General features: G+C 39.2%; 1 protein-coding gene and 1 long non-coding RNA gene across 9 annotated transcripts in view; one reads left to right on the top strand and one right to left on the bottom strand.

Moving 5' to 3' along the window:
* The window catches only part of npas2 (neuronal PAS domain protein 2), a 52,008-nt gene extending 30,637 nt beyond the window's left edge, over positions 1-21,371 (bottom strand). For 2 of the 8 annotated variants that reach the window (XM_037749686.1, XM_037749682.1), the window contains exon 1: positions 1,382-3,039. The gene's annotated coding sequence lies outside the window, so the exon portion shown is untranslated. Of the gene's footprint in view, positions 1-1,381; positions 3,040-21,103 lie in introns of those variants that run through there. The other 6 variants (XM_037749678.1, XM_037749685.1, XM_037749683.1 and 3 more) reach the window with 4 other exon arrangements.
* LOC119476295 lies at positions 270-7,644 on the top strand. Its single transcript, XR_005203987.1, has 2 exons — positions 270-1,178; positions 5,850-7,644. It is a non-coding gene; the product is annotated as an uncharacterized LOC119476295 (long non-coding RNA).

Below are 21,371 nucleotides of genomic sequence, written 5' to 3'. Positions count from 1 at the left end.
TTTGCTTCAGTTTCCCATAAAATGGTAATTATGCTTGAATATTAAGAGACAGGACACGTTATCTAAAAACTGACAACCTCACCAATGTCCAACATCTATGTGATCACACATGTATCTGCTGCTCCTTTGCTTATAACATATAGCCCATACATTCATACAACATACTTGACATCCTTGAGACATTAATAATAGGGAGGATTTCTAAACCCAAGCTGGGTTCCCCCCCCCAGAAAAAAAAAGAGTTTCAGATACTTTGATTCCTGCATTCTGGTGACTTTTAAATAATGAAAATAACTAAATATTACGTACAATGCAACGGCATTTTTATGTTAAATAGGCCTACTTAAATAGGAAGCAGTAAGGCTTATTCACGCTGTACAGTGCCAGAAACAGGTTGAGATAACGAAAAGGGAAAAAAGGTGAGAAAAACGGGAGGAAACCGGGAGAGGGCAATGAAAAACAGGAGTCTCCCGGGAAAATCGGGAGGGTTGACAATGGCATGCAATATGTGCATATTTGCATATGCAGTGGTGTGAACATATATGAAAATTCAAAATGTTTTTTTTAATCTATCTAAATTCTAATAACATGTAGAAACATATTGATCAGTTTTGAAATAAAGTTTCTGTTTTCTGTTGGGATTTCTGGTGTTAAGTGATAAGGAAACAGGAAATACACACCTACAAATGAAAAACAGTTGGAAGGCCAATGACTGCACTTAATGACTCTTTAACTTCCCATTTATGTCCATAATAAATAAGTCATTCTGCCACACTTCATCCTGGCATCAAACAGAGGAAATCTCTCTCTCTCTCGCTCTGTCTCTAGAAGAAAACTATGTCAACTGCAAATGAGAAGCCCCAAAACGCCTCATGAACAATAAACCAGTGGGTTAGTCAGAGAAATGTGAACTCCTGTAGACTTAAAGCTGCCAGGTTGGGTAACATCAGCCTGACCTAAGTAAAGCCTGCTGAGAAATTATTTAAGGATTCCTTTTTCTTCCTGTGACATTTAAAATGTTTTGCTATCTGACGTCTTACAATGACGAAAATCCCTTCAGTGTTTTGCAATGGATGTCATCAGCAGTGGTACATAGAAATAGGTTTATTTCAACCTTGTAAGCAGGGCACTGGATCACTGGGAGCTGAAAACATGGAAGCAGCATTCAAGAGCGCCAGGTATATATAACACCGCTAATATACACTCCTGGATTTGACACAATATATATCTTCAGCCTACGCAGTTTGGGTAGAAAACATTGGAAAAAGCTCTAGTCCTGCTGTGGACCAGCTCTCCTCTAATGGAGAAAGAGGCCAACCGTGAACTTTGATGTGACAGCAATATATGACAACCTTTAGCGCTGAAATTAAATCTCACGTACCTTGAAAACGTGTCTCCAGCACAAATACAGATCCACACTTCACTTTAATCAATGTAGTCATGTTTTACTAAACTACAGCATCGCAGCTGAGCGCAACTAGCAGCGTGTGACTGGCCAGGCGAGAGCACCGAAAGCGTTACATTGCATAACAACGCCTCTAAGTTCATAACGCTATAACGTTATTAATCGCCGGTGAGAAGCTCTGTGGCTTTGGCCACGGTCCCAATTCATCAACAACACGCCAACAAATGTCCCATTTCGTGCTGTTTGCTATAGTTGCTGGCTGTGTCCGTCTATTTTCCAGGCACTGTACTCCACATCCTCCGCTGGCAGGGACTTGTAAACAGGACCGAGCGGCTGAGAGCAGAGAAAGTAGGTCAGCTGGTAGCTCAATACTCGGCTAACGACGGCAGCAGCATAAGCAGGCGGCTGTGTGCAACACTACCGACACAAACCTGTAGTGACCAGGAGGAGGGGGCTGCTTGTAATCTTTAACACGTGCTAAATGCATAATAGCACCCCACTAAATGTCATCGGAACGGTCTGAAGTGTCGCCTATAATACCACTTTGGCCATGGAAGCATGACAAGCAACCTTTAATAAGCCAGGTCCAAAGGCACTGTCAGACTAAAGTATGAAGACAGATCGCATGTGGAGGAGGTGAGGGGAAACAGTGTCTCCTCCCTGCCAGCAAGACAGAACAGATTAGCCTGTCTGACCCTGTTTAGAAGTTTATAAACCATTTATCTCAATCTGGAAGAAAAAAAAAAAAAAACCTTAGGCAAACCTAAATTATGACAATTAAAACAAGAAGTTGAAGGCCTTTTGTTTTTCCCCTCAAGTACTTCCCCACTTCCTATGGATTTTTTTTTTTTTTTTTTTTACAACTTCCTGGTTGCCTTTTCCCCCAGCTGAAGTCCCAAATGTGGGTCAGCAGTCTGCATGACTAAATTCAAGGGCTCATAATGGACCTGCTCCAAATGTTTTGCTCCTGTCAAATGATCACACAAATGAAACCAGATGCAGATGTACAGTGTATCCACATGTTGACAACTTTTAAAACAACTGAAAATGAGCACGTAAGACAACCTATTAGGAGATGATAAGAAGGAGGTGCAACTTTAGGCTATAAACAACCCTACCGGTATTTGATTGTCATAATCCATCAGTATGTTAATCATTCCACAGTTAATCTGTGCAATCTCCACAGAGTCTACAGAGAATGTCAAAAATTGTAGACGAGTCTTGAATTGTATTAATAGCCGTCATTTGTCTGGGATAAGTGATTGTCAGTAGGTAGATGTTATATTTATGACAGACCTGAATGTGATCCTGTATTTTGGCTGATAAAAGAACAAAATCTGAACAGAAGCAATTGTAATCTTGGACAGCTGCTAAATATGGGACCCCAAGTCTTTTCACAGTCTGTATTTTCTAGGGATGCACCGATACCACTTTTTTTCAGACCGAGTACGAGTACAAATACTTACATTTGGGTACTCGCCGATACTGTTTGTACATCACGATAATCACACCAAAGGATTTCCCCCCCTCTTTCCTGTATTGATTTAGTTATGTTTGACAGACTCCTGATAAGAAATGTGTACCTCTGTCAGGGTCTTTGATATTTAGACAAAGCCTTAGTGCGACTGTGTGTTACAAGACAATATTTGTAACTCCTGCTTTGATGCTGCCATCTCCTAATATAATGTCACACCATCCTTTCCTTTTAATTCTGGATGTTTAGGTTGCATAGAGGAGTTTCCCTAATAATAGATGGTCTTGTGATAAAGGCCAGTCGTCATGTGAGTGAAGAGATAATAGAGCACATGAGAATCAGAAAACCTGTTGTGCGTGTTTCCCGATTAGACAAATGAAGCTTCTCATAATGGAGAGGGCGAGTGTTGGTCCTGAGAGTACAAGCTGCCTCTCTGAACAGTTTCAGTAAATCATTTTAAAGATTTCAAAAATGGTGTATCCCCTTCACGTGCGATGAAATATTGATAATAAGATGTAACATCTTTATCTTGTGTTCTATATTGTTTGGGTACTTGTGGATGTGTGCAATAGCTTTTTTACAACAATACTTTTAAAACAGAAAACAAAAATCTGTGGGTATATGATTTCAATGTCAAAACCTCTGCCAGTCCTCATTATTTGACATTTTAGGATTAGAATTTCTCTCCAGATGTCCTTGGGGCTTGAGACAGAGTTAAAACAATGCTGCATCTGCAGAATCAGACCACTTGTCTCGATGGCCATCTTCGTGTAATGAGTCACACTTTCCCACAGTTGATTCAGACTGCAGCTGTTGTAGTAGACCAGGTTTCAATGACTGATCTAGCTCATCATGTGGTACCAGTACGATGCCATTTTAACCAGCTTGTGAGACGTGCAGGCACAGCCAATCTTTGGCATGACACCTTTTTATTGAGGTGATAGCACATAACTGTCAGTGCTAAGTAACTTCAGTAGCAAATTTCCACTGTCTCACCGCTCCTCGCCGTGGCTGCTCCACAACAGACACAGAGTTTGAGGCCACTCTTGCAAACAGTCTATGACACCTAACTTGTAAAGTGCACTTAGTCCTGCACTTAGTATATAAAGTGATGGCTGATCAAGGACGGTGTCTGCTGAACTTCTAACCAAGCAACCAAAATATGCTTTTTATATTGAAGTGAAAGTAGACTATTAATTGTGTTGGAGTTTATTAGCAATATAACAGTAAATCATGTAGGTAGAAAATCATTATCCACTGCTGTGTTGTGTTGAAACTTTCAAGCATGTTACAGTTTAGCCAGACCGAACACAGCGAGGTCACCAGGCACCACCGAGGCCCCCCGCTACCCTAGTATTGGCCCCATTCAATTCCCAACGTTGGCCCTTTCTGTGTAGAGCTCCCGCTGTGTGATCACACTGGCTGTCCCAGTTTCTCTCATGTCTGAAAGACATGAAAGTCAGGTGGACGGCAATTTCCTCCCAAATGAGGAAATTGTTGTCACAAATCAAACATCAATTATATGGTAGTGGTGACTCAATCCAGACAAAGACACTATAGAAAATACACTATCAGCCATTGTGAATCAAGACCGGAAACAAACATATGCCATTTAATCATCTGTAACGATGATGCTGTTCTCGTGAATACGCAAAGAGTACAAAATGACTCCCCATGCCTGTGTCAGTAAGCCTGCAGCCAGTATCAAATGTGTTACTATTAACACTATTTCTACTGTCAACAGCAACCCAGGGGCTCCAGCAAAACAACAATTAGTTTGTCCTCGTTTGTGGCCTCATTTGAAAGCCATGCTTGCAGAGTTAAAGGCTGAAGTGTGACTATTTTCCAGATGTCTCAGTTTTTGTACGGGGTATTTTACTGTACCTCCACCAACATTTATTTATATTTGCTGGCTGCCCTGCAGTCAAAGCATACAAGCAAATTTGTATTTTTCTATAATATAAACCAATGTTTGCCGTTTTTATATGTGCAAAATGCGAGATTGGGAGCATCTCTATTGCCTCAATACGGCTCTCAACATGGCAACAGCTCGTAGCTAATGGTGCTAACATGCACCAAAAGCACGTGCGGCCAGGCCGGCTATGTCAACAAAGCACGGAGAAGCTCGGATTACAACCCACGCAGCTTGTTTGCTGCTATATTAATTCTCTGGATATCGTATAGAGCACCTTAAACTGTTAATTTAGCTTGGTTTATCCAATTATTTAAATACATTATGTTTGGATTATAATGGATTATTATAAGAAAATTCTTCTAACACTACAGTACATTCCCTTGCGTTTAGATAACAATAAACCAATATCTTAACACAGCGATAACCAGAGAAATCCTGAACTCACTGCAAAATTCGTCGTACAGTGACACAGCAAAGTACATGAGCAGAACAGTAGGGACAGGAAGAAGGAAATCAGTAAGACGTCGCTCTCATAAATGTCTCCTTTGACTCTATCCTGACGCAAAATGGTGATTTTTAAAGTGTGTATCCTTTCATCTAATAAATAAAAAATAAGTACGACTTGAATATTCTCAAACTCTAGAAGCAAGTAAACTCTTGAGAGACATGGTGGCTCCATTGGGTTATGAGAGGTAACTGTCTAAAAAGTTTGACCTTAAACACCCAGAAATCATGTAACAAAATGTCAATAAACTGCACACAGCACACTTGTATTTACCAACCTGTCTAGTCTGTGATAGCTTTACACCAAAGGATACTAAAGGGATGAAAAAGGAAATCGATTCAAAGTTAGTGTGGCTTTTTTCCCCAACATGTTACATTTGAGGATTCCTTACCAATAGTCGTAGTAATTTTAACACATTTGCATTGTCTCTTAATAGTTTTTGCATTCCCTATAAATTCTTTTCCCTGCAAGCTCCAATAATGCATACATGACGCTTGGCCTTGCCATACAGGAAATTAATGTTATACAATGATTTCTGATGCTCTCACAGGAAACATTTTATGGTCCAAAGACTCCCTACTGTGACCCTTCATGGACTCCACAAAGAAGAAGAAGAAGAAGAAGAAGCGCCTTTGAAAATAATTTCCTTTAGGGCCAATAGAGCAAATCTAAAGTGTAGTTGTACCAACTACTCTGGATCGATTGCCATTAAAATTGATTCATGTCCCTTAAAAGATGAATTGTAATAGTTAGTTATCAATACACAGTGAGATGTTCCAAAAACATCTGCGTGTGTGTGTGTGTGTGTGTGTGTGTGTGTGTGTGCGTGTTCTGAAATGCACTTCAAATTAGCCTTTTTCTCTTGATTTGTCACTTGCATTGTTTTATGTATATCTTGTGTTGATATTACGGGTATCAGAAGTTTCATCACGATACAATATTATATCGATGCTTTGAACGATATTTGATGATATCACAAAGTTTAATTCAAGGGCCTGCCGATCAATATGAGACAATATCATATTACTGGGCTCTGTAGGAAGGAGGTGCACCTCGACGAAATGGTGACACAGTCGTGCCATGGGAAATTTCAAAATAAAGACGTGTCTTAAAGATGATGATATGTATCAATGTTTTCACTTTGCATCAATGATTTTGGATCGTTCCTCATTGAATCGATATATCGATCCAGATCAATGTATCGTTACATCCTTAGTTGATATGGTGCACAAATTTTTAATACAAGTCTAATATATTTTTTAATACATATCTCTTCTATTGTTCTTTTACATAACTAAGGACTATAGAAGTGTAAAAAATAGGCTACATCAGATAATTCCAAGGTATATACACGAGGGGGTCCCCTAAGGGGTCCTTGGCTGACAAACAATTGAAAACCTCTCTTCTAAAGTGATGTCTTTGAATAACTCAAAAAGTTTAATGGCATATTAATGCAGGAACAGCTGCCGATTGTTATGTAAAATAACAAAGACCAACCTGTATGAATTAAATGATGTTAAATGGTAAATGGACTTGCATTTATATAACGCTTTTTCTAGTCTTCAGACCACTCAAAACGCTTTACACTACATGTCAGCATTCACCCATTCACATACACATTCATACACTGATGGCAGAGGCTGCCATGCAAGGCACCAACCTGCCAATCAGCGTTCAAAATACAAAGAAGAATCTGTGCCACAAACTTATGTGGTCGCTTACACTTTATACACAAAACAATGATAAAAAGGGAACAGTGATGATATAGAATAATCCTGAACTAAACTGTTGCTATGCCAGCAACCAACAAGTGTGAGACATCTAAGATTCATAAAGATCTCCCACATTTTACTGCATTATTCACCATCCGCCTACATAGAGATTAGTTCTGCTCTTTTATGTAGGTCATGCTATTGGATGATGAGATGACATTTAGTTCTCATAAGCAGGCCTCACTACATAATAAATGTTCAGCATTGGGTGCTTTACATCCTGTACCTTTGTTCAGACTGCTCTCGCCTTTACATCTGTGAAAAACGGGATTATTTAGATAATCACTCAGACACTAAGCCATGTTGCCTCCAGCTACATCTGTGATACTGGTATTGCTGATGTCATCGTGGCCCTCTGCTGAAGCACTGACTGTCATTAATTAGACTGTGGCACTGCTGTTCGCTCTGTGTTCCCATGGTAACAATGTGTGGTGTCTACTTTTCCCCAACCAAGGCAGCTATGTCCATCAAGCCACTGGTTTCCATTTTCTTTAGGTCCAGGAGATTTTTCATGCACTCCTCAGTAGCCCATTTGTTAGTCTGATTAATATTAATAAAGTGGCAGGCAACCTTCTCGCTGTATGCTTTGATTCTTCATTATAACGACCCTAACACTTCTCAACACATTGTGCACAGCAGTGATGATTTATTGCAACCAAGTCGCCAGAATAAAATGTTGGTATTGTAAAATACAACATTTCTACATACAATATGTGTATATCAACGCCCATCCATCTACCCCGACCTCCCTCCCTGCAAAACTTACATGGACTTTGATTAAACGTAAAATTAGGGCTCGGCGATATGGCTAAAATCTTCTATCACGATATAGGTCATTATATATCTCAATAACAACATATATCACAATATAGCGTGTTTTACGGTAATAAAATCAATAAATAAATAGTCTATATGAAATAACCACATGGTAAAGCCTATTTTTGCATACTCCTGTGTGAATGAAATACTTGACAAATGAAAAGTACGAGTATTTTCTCATTTTAAGAACTGAGGGCAAAATGAACATAAAAGTTTGAAGTGAAATTATAGAGAAAAAATAAATAAATATAGCCCTAGCTTATATCGCAATAGGAACAATATAGAACAATTTATACGTTAAACATTTTTATAACGTTTTAGATAATATATATCGAAATATTGCCCAGCCCTACGTAAAATATGTCCAAAAAAAATGGAATCCAGGAGAAGAAACATTCCCCCTATAAATAATTGACAATGAAGTTTTGTTGTTGGAACTTAATTTTTAGGAGGGCTAAAAGATGGGCTACAGAGATGATTTACTGTCACAGCTTTGAAGTAATAATTCCCTGTTTTTTCTTTTAATATTAAATCGTATTTGATATAAAGAATGTCTCAAATTACATTAATAAAACAAGAAATCCTAAGGACATGAAATGCAGCAGGAGGTCTGAAATCTGTTCAGGTAAAAGAAGAATGAAATGCTGTAATTCACAGTATATAATCTCATGTGTAGATGAGATAAGATAACTACAGCCTTGACTGGCAATAAGTACACAATAAAAACTTCTGAGCTCTGTCTTTTCAGAAACATCAGCAGTAGATATTCTTCCTGCATCAACCAAAGAAAATCACCTATATTCCGGAAATGGTGTCCCTCATGTTTCTATATAAGCACTCTTCAGTCCACTCTTACTGCTGGCTGGTTGATGCTACACAATGTTCAAGTCAAGGACATTTTGCACCTTCTAATTCAATATAAATGGAGCAGCAGTGACAACAACTTCAGACGTCATTCAACAGCAGAGCAGGGGAAAAATCACAGAAGAGAGACTACTAACAGCATTTTCTTCCATTGAGTACCCAATGGAAAAAGGCAGGCAGGCACAGGTCAGTAAAAGAAACAAGTCATCATGCCCCTCCTCAGCGGTGCTTTCCACGAGCGCTGTCCGTCTCAACCACACAGCAGCTTCACACTAATCCTCCCCTGGGCAACAGCTGAACTAATGCACTCACTGAGCTTTACCCGCTGGACAATCCTGTCACAGTGCAGTTGAACACATCCTCACCTGCTGCGCACTAAGGACAAAACACATGGCCTTTTTTATAACTAACCTAGGTAAACAACCTCAATAATGCTCTTGTATTATATAGTTTTTGTGCTGAAATTATAAGTCAAACAATCAATTAGTCAAGTAAAAAATGCCATTCACATAACATTTGCTGGCTATAACTATACCGTATTTTTCCATTTCACTTTGGTAATCTGAAGACATCATTTCTTGGCTCTGATTAAAAAATGTCATATTAGACATTTTATAGACAAATAGTATTAGTAAAGGCTGTCACAATATCAAATTATCACTTCACGATATATTATCGCGATATTTTTAGAAAATTTGAAAAAAACAATAATAATGCTATATCAGTCAAAAATTATTTTTTTATTGTGCGTTTTGTCAGGTCGCCAGACTATCGCAGGGCTGACACAGAGACAGACAACCATTCAAACCCACGGGAATTTAGAGTCAACAATTAACCTAACCTGCATGTCTTTGGACTGTGGGAGGAAACCAGAAAACCCGGAGAAAACCCACGCTAACACGGGAAGAACATGCAAACTCCACACAGGAGGGCCCCAAGCTGGGTTTGAGCCTGGGACCCTCTTGCTGTGAGGCGACAGTGCTAACCACTGCACCACCGTGCATTGAATAAAATATTTAATCGCTATTAATTGCATGATTGTCCATAATTAATCACAATTAACAATTTTTATCTTTTCAAAATGTACCTTAAAAGGAGATTTGTCAAATATTTAATACCCCTATCATAATGGGATTGGGCAAATTGGCTTGCTTTATGCAAATGTATATATGTATTTATTATTGGAAATCAATTAACAACACAAAACAATGACAAATATTGTCCAGAAACCCTCATTTAGTTTAATTCAAATCATAACATTGCAAACTCAAGCCCAGCAGGCAACAACAGCTGTCAGTGTGTCAGTGTGCTGCTTGGCTATGACTTGCCCAAAACTGCATGTGATTATCATAAAGTGTGCATGTCTGTAAAGAGGAGACTCGTGGGTACCCATAGAACCCATTTTCATTCACATATCTGGAGGTCAGAGGTCAAGGGACCCCTTTGAAAATGGCCATGCCAGTTTTCCCCTCGCCAAAATGTAGTATGACAGTTTAGTATGACATGGTACCAATGGATTCCTTAGGTTTTCGTGTTTCTTATGATGCCAGTATCTTCACTCTACCTTGTGAATATAATATAAACAACTCCGCCCGCTACAACCTCCGAAAGATCAAATAGCAGCTTTAGGTTAATTAAAATTCCCAAGTTGCGTTAATGCATTAAAGAAATTAGTGGCATTAAAACAAATTTGCATTAACGAGTTATTATTAAGTTACCTTTGACAGCCCTAATATAAATTATTTAAGAAGCGTTGGATTTTTTTATATTATATTATCACAGGTGTATTATTAACATGATATCACTATTCCATTTTTAAATATCACGGTTATCATCAATATCGGTATATCACAACACCATTAGTGTTAGTAAATAATAACTAATAACAGATTAATCCGTCCTATCATTTTTAGTGTGCAGTTGATCCCGTTCAGTCTGAACATTTTATCTAGGTTTCTTTCACTTATTCTGTGTTACTTTTCATGCTTATACAACAACATTTGTCAATGATTTTGCTGATGCTTTACCCAAAGTGCCTTGCAATTACACATTCACCACACAGCACAGCCTCCCTGTGGGTGGCCACATCCATTTCAATGAGAAAGAAAGACCTTTGAAACAAACATCCTTTCACCAGGTAGATCTGCTCTCAAATTTCCTCATACCGGTAATTATATCTTTCAACAATTCCAAAATGAATCATTAAATTATTCCAGGCCTGTTATTGTGTGCTACTGCTCAGGAAAAAGATGCAATTACCTAAGGCAGTGTGTGAGCAAATATGTGGGTCACCATTCTAGGGCATGGGTGGAAAGGGCAATGCAAGCTCTTTCTTTGTAGCGCTGTCTCCAGCTCAGATCGTAGGTTACATCTTTGATTAAATTCCAGGCTGTGGAAGGGCGCTGATTCTTTTACAATGCCCCAAAAGAAACATTTTGAGGTGATCATCAGAATAATATTATTGTTATGAATTCATCAGCAAGCGATGTGTTTGTTAAAACCCAAACCGCAACCAGCCACTCTGAGTCTGTGCATAACACCGACTCTGAACTCAAATACCCTTTTGCAAGCAGTCCATGGAAAAAATGACCTTATGTCTCCATTCCCTATCTATTGCTATTTGATTTTCCTCGTTATGAAACGCTGCCGTCCATATTTCCAAAGCTTCCCCCTTAAAGCACACAAATCTCTCTCATTGAATTCAGGTTTTATCTTTTTTAAAGAGGAAGGCAGCTTGTAATAAAAAACATTCATCTCTTTGAGGAAAACGGTTAACAAATAGCTGAATATTGAATTGCACTATGACCAAATATCCTGTCTAATTTTTAACCCACAGAAACCAAAAGTACAGGACTGTAGATATGTTTCATTCCCAGATTGAAACAGCAGACATTATCGACAGCTACACATTAATTTTTCATATACTTGTAAGGTAATTAACATTTTAGTTGAACTACAGGACACAATATCAGCTGTAGATGGCCTCTTTTTTTCACCGCAGGCCTGTTAACTGAAAAATGAGTTGACATATAATCACAATAGATGCCTGGCTGCCAAAAGTGGGTTAATAACGTCTACATTTTTAATGATAAAAGGCTGGATCATTAGTCGCCTGGAAAAAAATAATCACACTGACTAGTTTTCACTGTGTTTACACCCGGTTTATGCTTCACGCCTGATTTGAGTACGACCAAATGCCAGCTACTTTTGGATGCTTAAAAAGACCACAATCTCTGTGAGTGCACACATTATTCAGGATAACGGCTCATACTAACAGGGAAGCAGATTGGTGTAGCGAGTGTAGAATTCATGTTTCGCTGTGATAATGGCTCATGATTCATTCAGCCTGCTGAGGTGTCCTTGAGCAAACCCTTAAATCACTTCCAGCTCTGTAAGAGACCCTTTCCTCTGACCTCCCTGTGGATGGTGAACCACATTTCCCTTCAGGTTTCCAAAACGTATCATGTTCTTATGAGATACACATATCAACAAAATATATAGAATAATAATAGCATTCAGCTTGTAGTATCAGTATGCAGTGTTGGGGAGTAACTAGTTACATGTAATGGAGTTACATAATTAAATTACAAAATTGTAATCAGTTACAGTTACTGAGAAACAAATATGCAATTGAATTACAGTTCCTAACCAAATTGTTGGTGTTTACAAAGGGGTTACATCCGAATCATTATGGCTGTATATAATGATGGACGACATGACAGCTCCCCAAAGGTGAAGTCAAAACATCTGGATCGGGCGATCCAGATGTTTTGGTGGCTGGCTGCAGTAAAGGTCATAAATCCCGCCCCCTCCATGTTAGGATGGGACATGGGCCAAACTAAAAAGTCAAAGTACACATCACATAAATTTTTCCCAAAGACTATTTCTGTCATTTTTATGTAATTATTATCACACTGATGTATGTTCAAGTGTTCATTTTTCTGATAAGTTTGGTTTTAATTAGTTATTTGATGCTATAAAAAGGGGGTGAGACGTCTTGATTGGCAGCTGCGATTCACAGCTGCTCTGAGTGAAGTAGTCGTGCGGCCGGAGGCTCGGGAATTGTACGAGAGAAGAGATGTAACTTTATCTTTTCATAACCGTCACGAGTCTGTGTAATAGAACATGTGTCAATATTGATCATAAATGTAGTTTGTAGATGTATTATGGTTAGTTGTTGTGTCTTTCTAGCCAAATAGCTACCGTGGTTGTAATGTAGCAGCTAGGTGGCTCACGCTAGCAAGCTGCAGCCGTACTCAGCTCGTGATTGGCTCGGGCGGGGTTCTGGGCGGGACCTTGATACCGCGGCTCCAGCCCCCCACGATCACTAGTGCGCAGACTCTGGCTCCAAATGACGTAAAGATCTCAAGATGGCAGCTCCCGTATCCTGGATATTTTGGCTTCACTTTTGTACAGTGGGAGGAGGTGGAGACGTGTCATCCATCTATATATACAGTCTATGATCCAAATATATTATTTTCAGTAAAAACTTAACCTATATGTATACACGAGAGGGTTGAGCTAAGTACAACCGAATGCTGAATAGACCATTTTTAGATGACCAAACTGTTACAATTAACTTTCATGAACTGAAAAAACACTGTGAAAAGGATTAAAGTTGTAAGATGAAAGCACAGACAACTCCCAGACCAGACAACGCCGTGGTAGCAATCCTGTCAATCACAAGGTAGCCACGCCCTGAAGCATAACCTGCTTTATGGTCTATTTGACTCTAAACGGGACCATGATTTACTAAAATGAACATCCTGCTGTATTGAAGAAGACTTGAAACTAGCGATTGAGACCATAAATTCATGTTTACAATGTTTACTGAGGTAATAAATCAAGTGAGAAGTCTCTCATAGACTTCTATACAATCAGACTTCTTTTTGCAATCAGAGGAGTCGCCCCCTGCAGGCTATTAGAAAGAATGCATATTTAAGGCACTTCCGCATTGGCTTCACTTTTCAGAACCAGAGTTTGGCCACTGGTCGTAACTAAGTGTAAATCACATGGTGTGAGCTCTGACACTCCAGTTCAGTGTCACGAGCCATGATCAGGTTTTGCCTCCTTGCCGTCAGAGATTGCAGATAGTGAATATCAAAGGAATGTGGAACCCAGACTGGATGTGCTCTTTCCATTTCAGCATCAGTCCTGGGGTGCTCGTTTATGGTCTTCTGGTGCGTTGTGTCCACAAAAACAAACCGCATTGTAATGCCCATGCAGCCAACACCCTGAGCTAAACATCTGAATCACATCTAGGTCACACACAGGGGCCGGGCCCCACACATATTGTGAAACCCTTTTTTTTTTTCTTCATCTGAAATACAAAGTGTAGCCACACCCGATTCTTGAAAGTGACCTTTTGTCGTGGAAGACAGATAAAAGCTCAAGTCATGTGAATCAGCTATAAAAATTAGACAAGGACTCCAAAAAAAGAAAAATGACTGTGCAGCAGACAGTGCAGCACTCAAATAGTGGCTGAATTAACTTCACCTGAACCTCATTTATGTAGATGAGACCTTCACTCCTGTGAATGAGGAGAACTACCTCAAAAGAAGTCACTCAGAACATTTCAGGGTCACTGGCGTACATTTCGCTCAATAGAGACCTTAGTTAACTACTGCAGCATCTTGTAAAAGGGTCTCACACATTATGTTCAGACATTTATCTCGGGTAATGTCACAATTTCATGCCACGAATATAAGAGAAGAAGCAAATTCACATAATGTGATGTCTTAGAGCCCGAAGAAGGCAACTTTGGAAGAAAAAAAAAGCAGTTAAATGTCTTAATCATGCCCCGGTTGATTCTGAGCCTGAAGCTACTGAGGACAATGACTGTGTGCTTTGGAGCAAGAGATCAGTGGCAGCAGCAAGGACGATGACGTCTGTGGAGGGCAGTTATATAACTGGAGCTGAACATTTTGTCTGTCATAGTTACAAGGTTAAAGAGAGTGACATGAATACCAGTCATAGTCTCAAGAGTCATTGTGCAACATAGTTCCACTGGCCGAGTTCACCGATGCAGAACTCAGACAGTCAGTACAGAGCAGTATGGAGCAAAAGGAATGTCCATGCTTGATGTTTCTAATCAGCATGTCTGTCTCTTTAGACACATGGCTTCTCTCAGGGCTTCAAGACTCCTTGCTGGAGATACACCAACTATTATTCACTTCTCAAAAAATGTATAATAAGGCAAGAGAATCCAGAACTTCCATTCAGGACTACAATAAGGAGACAGAGACCAGTGACTATTGCATCTACGAGACACAAACTGAGATGTAAATATACAATTTGTACCACAAACCATTTAAAGTCCCCCTCCACTTTTGCTTATTGTTACTTTGCTTGGATGTTTGCCCTTCACTGTGCAGAGTTTTGACACTAGCTGTTCTAACATTTATCTGCTGATCACCTTGAATCTGAGTTAAAGACGTTAACATAATTTTGTGACATCACATCTTGGAAACCGAATCCTGGTGTGATGTGGAAACTTAAGCCTCCAACACAGAATGAGAATGGACTTTTCAGTAAAGTAGGAGACACCTTGTGTGTTATAAAATTAAAAATATTTGCATATTTTATCAATTCTGTTTTTTTTCAATGAGGAAGAAAGAGTAGATGACATTTTAAGTTTCAATAGAATACTTATATTTCAAGAACTTAAGTAGTTTATTGAACTGTTTTTGTGGGGAAAAAAACACATTATTCAAAGCAGAATATTTTATATATCTTAAAACATATCTGGAGGGAACCTTTAAGGACTTTAGGATTTCCCCTCCTACATGAAACCCACCACCAACACAGCTCATTAGCTATCCGCAAAGTATCTCAGTGAGTCCATTAAAGGACAAAAAGTAGCAGATGTAGTGCATAGTAAAGCAACATCATGATAATAAATCATCATAATACAAAAATAGACACATGACTAGAAAGATCTAGAAAGAAATTAGTAAGTGAATAAATAAGTCCTCATTAAGAGGAGTGTGTAGGCACTCAACACGCGTGTGTATTCAATTTTCTCTCATTTCAAGATGGTACATACTGTAGAAGATAAGTGGAGATTGTTGCTTCCAACATTAAATGCTCACCACCGCTTTTTTATGACTATCATACCATATATTGTGTCATAGTCTCCTCTGATGTGCCAAGTATTATCTGTGTTATCAGACCATACTGTATTTGGTTACTTACTTATTTCCTATTAGCCCCCATTTTTAGGACTGAGCAGAACATTGTGGTGACGGCACCACCACAATGTCAAAGACACTTTGCATTGGCTTGCAATAAATGCTACAGTTTCAATAGATACTGTGTAGCTTTCTCACAATCATACAGGAAATGTTTTAGGAAAGTCTATGAGGAGAGGTGAGGAGTAACATTAGGCACAGCCTTGGTCAATTTGTCCTCACTAGAAAATAACTTTTACACTTTTGTTGTTTGTTTGTTAAAAACTTTCAACATTGTTTTGATTGTACATATAGGCCAACCTGTATCTCTCCTTTCTAGAGTAAGTAACAATAAGCATCATATACTGTAAATATTCTCGACAAATAAAGAGGACATAATTATTGAGAATTGGCTTCTACAAAAGCTAAAGGAGAATCTGCGACAGTGGGCAGAGAGCAATGCACAAAACCATGGTGCCACTTACTGAGATTGACTGATTAACTCCAGTCACACTAAATGAGAAACAAACTACATCTTGCATTCATTTAACACCTGATACAGATTTCCTGTTTTTCTCAGCATCCAGTGCCTGTTTGTGTTTAATATTGTTCATTACACTTGAACAAAAGTATTCCAGGTCTTTGCATTCCCTGGAAAGTGCAAACTATCTAAATTACAAATACATTGCATGCCTATTAATATAGTCAGAATGCCTGTGAGACTCTTGACTATTAAAAAAAACAAGCCAAAACACTTTGATAGGATAATGTCACAAGATCAAGTTTGTCATTATTGTTGTAGCCAAGTGTAAAAAAACAAAAAGCACACGCATATAGCTATAGGTACCATACAAGAAGCAAGTAATAAGGCATCCACGTACAGGTAACATGAGAGTTTCTATTTTCCTTTTGCACCATGATTCTAAATGTTTGAATATTTTTAGAGGAACAAAATCCAAGATAATTTCTCTGACTTCCATACAGACAAAATAGTACTCAAGCTTTGTTTTTACTCGCGCGAGACAACGTGGCGCGGGCCTCCGTACGAGCATGCACAGAGGCGTTTATGCTCAACGCATCGTTGTGTTGCAATATGCCCTGAAACGCCAGTGGGCATACAAACAAAATATTCTGTGGATAAGCAAGAAGTCAACGAGTGTTACCAGAAAGGAAAGTAGGCTGCCTGGCAACAGTAAACACTGACTTACCGCCAAACATTGCATTTGTGTACTGTAATTATTACTGTCGCTTACCTCCAAGTCAAATTACTTTTCCGTCTCTTGGTTCTTCCCCTCAGGTCGCCACTCTTTCCAGGACACCTTTTTTTTTTTAGCATATTCTTTTTTTAGCATATTTTCAACATATTCTTCACAGCCTACGGCAAAAGCCTCATCTTTCCCGAGTGTGTTTGCCTATTTCTTTCCGAGACTTTAATGTCATGTGACTGTCCCTGTGGTCAATGAATAGTTGTAGAGATGTCTGTACGGGCGAACGTGCTCGGCCAGTCTTCCCTCAAAGGCATCCATGTTGAAATGAAAGGCACGGCGCGTGCAGTGGGCGCGTAGTTACAAAAATTCAGAGGTGCACGACCAAGTGTCGAGACAACTTGCAGAGCCTTCACGTACCACGCAAAAGCCACAATGATGTAATTTTCTGGCTTCGCTACAGCGACCATAAACCAGGCTTTAGCCACATGTCTCCTCAGCTTCAGCGATAGCATTTAAAGCACCAGTGTGTAGGATTTAGTGCCATCTAGCGGTGAGGTTGCAGACTGCAACCAACCGAATACCCCTCCGCTCACCCCTCCCTTTGCAAGTGTGTTGGAGAACTACGGTGGCCTTCTGGTAACGTAAAAACGCGAAAGCCTTTCGCTAGAGCTCAGCATGGCAAAGCAACATGGCGGCCTCCTGAAGAGAACCTGCTCATTCTAACCTAATGAAAAAACAACGATTTCTTATTTTCAGGTGATTAATCACTGACTATGAAAACATAGTTATGAATATTATATTCCATTTCTGCTAATAGATCCCCCCAAAATGCTATACATTGTTCCTTTAATTTTTATTTCTAAAAGAAAAATAGGCCATTGATGTCAATGTGAGTAAGTCACTAATACTATATAAATATACTAATACAATGTAAATGCTAAAAAATAGGCTTCTCACACACAAAGAGATAACCTGTTTCACTCCATTTCATGTGTGTTTTAGATAAATCAACATGGGTTGAACATTCAACATTCATTCTATGTGGAGCGCCGCTCTGTTTTCTTAAAGAGACAGAGGGTAGAAATGATCTCCATCGCTGTTGCACAGCCCTACACCATTTGTGCATGCCCAGTCACACTAAGCAGCTCTAGCAATATTCAGACTAGCGTTCAGTTTAAGCTTGCAGGACATGGCCCAGTAACCTACTTTCCCCACAACATGCTCCGTAACATCAGAGACGGGGTTGTGTGTCATCAGTTAACTAACCTTCACCGCAGCATAGTTTCAGCAAAGAGACGTAGAAACCCAGGGCAGCACTGCTGACGCAAAAAAACAAGAATGCCAATGATCACAGTTATTTCTCTGTCCATAAGGCCTCATCCTCAGTTTACTATAAAAGGTGAAATACAATGCTGGAAACTGATATTCTTTGCATATTAACAGGCAGTGAAGAAGAAGAAGAGACACAAAAATAGGAACATGAAGAAAGTAAATGTCACAAAGAGGAAGGGATAAAGGGAGGAAATTATCTAAGAGATTGTGATACAGTGATTATAGGGCAAGCTAATTATGAGGAGGATTTTCATTATTGTGAAATGCTAAGTCACAGTAACGGGGTAATTAGTAAGTAAGATCATAAGTCATAGTTATGAAAATGTTTCTTAAAATTATTAGATAAATCATATTTGTGACGCACTGTCTCTTGATAAATAGACTACGAGATTTTTTTTTTTTGTATTTCACATAAATATGACATAAAGCATATTTATGAAACAGAATCTCATAATAATAATAATTAATATTATTGCCTGCTGCAAAAACTCTTTAATTTAAACAATATTTAGTAGATCTTCCCAATGAAACATTGAGCCTTTATCTCTACCCAACTGTCAGGATTGCTAAATGGCACCAGGACACTGTCTTAATGGGTTTTCCCCCTTCCCATGTGTTCATCCCATCCCATTACAGTCCATGTATCAGGTGAACAGCACTATAAACTGTATAACCCTACAACCTGATACTCTCAAACCATTCTTCTGAGTTTCTGGGTTAACATCAAACTCAAACACCCACCCATAGTGCATAGAGAGTGAGCCACTGACACAGTTCATGTATGCTCACTCTGCTCAACAAATCTAATAACTGTGTCGTGACAACAGATGACACTGGTGATAAAGTATGACCATTGACCACTTAAGATTCTGGACTTCTGGACTGGACTGTGGGCTGATTGATCGGTTTGAATTTCTGGTTATGTGACAGTGGTTGTTGTATCTATTCTCAGTTAGGGATAAAGACAATTTATCGAAAATCACAATATGAGTAAACATGGATTGGTAACGTGTGCAGTTCAGTAAATTAGCTTTATTGCCCCACCCTTTATTTATACCCCATAATTATGAAAATGACATTTGTAATTGACCCCTGATCTCTGTTTCCATAGGGGCTGACCTTATACCAAATTGCAATAACAATAATTTATCTAGCCCAACAATGTAAGTTTGGGTTATTGGATTTGGTGACGGGACTAGAAATTGTCTGAAGGGAGAGAGGAAGATTGCATGAGTCATGAGGCTGGCCCAAAATGTTTAGCAGCGCGATGTAAAAAGGAGCATATGGTGCAGTGAACACCCCAGTTCAGTCAGTCATGGAACAGCCCATCCTGTCCCACTCAGCTGTCAGCACACATCCTCATCACTATTCATGTGAAGCTCAAGCACTGACGCAGTAAGCCGGCAAAATGGCTCAAGTGTCAATATGGAATATACGTGGATGATGAAGACTAAGAACAATCATTTCGACACTGACATAAGTTGCACGATGGCTCCTTTCAACTACAACATGGGCATTTCTTTTTGCATCAGGTTCCCTCAACGAAGTGGCACAGTTGCCATCGACTTGGCATCAGTTTAGACTAGTGAGGCATGAGCCTTGCCTTATCAAACTCCTGGGAATTTGGTGTCTTTTCCAATCACATAATCCAGCATCTCTCACTAATCCTGGTCCAAATAGTTTGTCTCTCCATACACAAATACACCCTCTGCAATACTCTTTTAAAGTCAATGTATGCTACTGTCCTTTAGGCTTGCATTTTATTCTCATTTTTCAGATCAAGTAACTAAAACAAATACCAGAGCCACTTTCAAGAAAGCATTAAAAGAGTATCTAATGCAATTAACTGCATAACGAACAGTTAATGATTCTTCTAGGGTGCTGATAATTTAATTTGTTTGATGTATGGGCGTCTAAAGGTTTGAAATATGTAGAGACAGTACCTCACTGCATGGAATTTGCTGGAATGATTATTATATAAGGTAATGTGAGTTCAGTGATTTTTGTATGAGATGTTTCAATGGTTATAATGTACAAAATTGTTTGTGATTTCTATGTCAGTTAATAGGGATCCTAATAAACTAAATAAACTCAAATGTTCAGATGTAATAATGTGACTGTGTGTGCCCCAAACCAACAGGCTGGTGTCCAGGTGGCTGTGTCAACACATACAAAACTTACATATTAACTTATAGTTGGACAGCACTTCGTTAATAGGGTTCCTTCACACATTATTAGCACCAGAGAAAATGTCAATTTGTTAAAATACACTATAATGTTTTGTACATGTAGTTAGCAGTCATGTAAATCCTAAATTGGCCAACATGAGAAAGCACTTACTGCCTCCACACATTAAGTTCAGTTAGCTAGAGTTAGTGTGACTGAATGTCATTCACTGGTGGAAAAATGAACTAGTTTTTAATATTGTAAAGTAAATGAAGCTCAGTAAAGATGTGAATAGAGAGAAACTCATAAGCCTGTGTTCCTTTCATCCGTGTTAAAGTGTCTCCAGTTGTCCAACAGTGAATGTTAAACTAACGTTAAGCTAACTTTAGATGTGTAACAGCCGTGACGTTACAGAACCGGAACGGACCGGACCGTTAGCAGGTATAACGTAACAACAACGAGCTGTAAACTCACCTTCTTCTGTGGGGATATACGGGTCAGACGGAACCAAACGGAAGCATGTGGGTAAAGAGAGCTTTAACCGAACAGAAAACCCGACGTCCTATATTCCCAAAAAAGTTGCGGAGAGGTGAAGCTGCACCGCCGGTCTACCGGGGACAGTGATGGGACACATATGGGACACAGATCCTGACCCAGCCCACACACCTCACTCTTTATACTCTCATTGAACACAGCGCTGAGACACACTGGTCCTGTCCACACTCACAGATGAAGGCTGAAT

This window comes from Sebastes umbrosus, chromosome 17 (assembly GCF_015220745.1).
Source record: "Sebastes umbrosus isolate fSebUmb1 chromosome 17, fSebUmb1.pri, whole genome shotgun sequence".
Taxonomy (NCBI): Eukaryota; Metazoa; Chordata; class Actinopteri; order Perciformes; family Sebastidae; genus Sebastes; species Sebastes umbrosus.
Note: the sequence above shows the minus strand (reverse complement) of the source record. Positions and strands in the feature narration are given on the sequence as shown.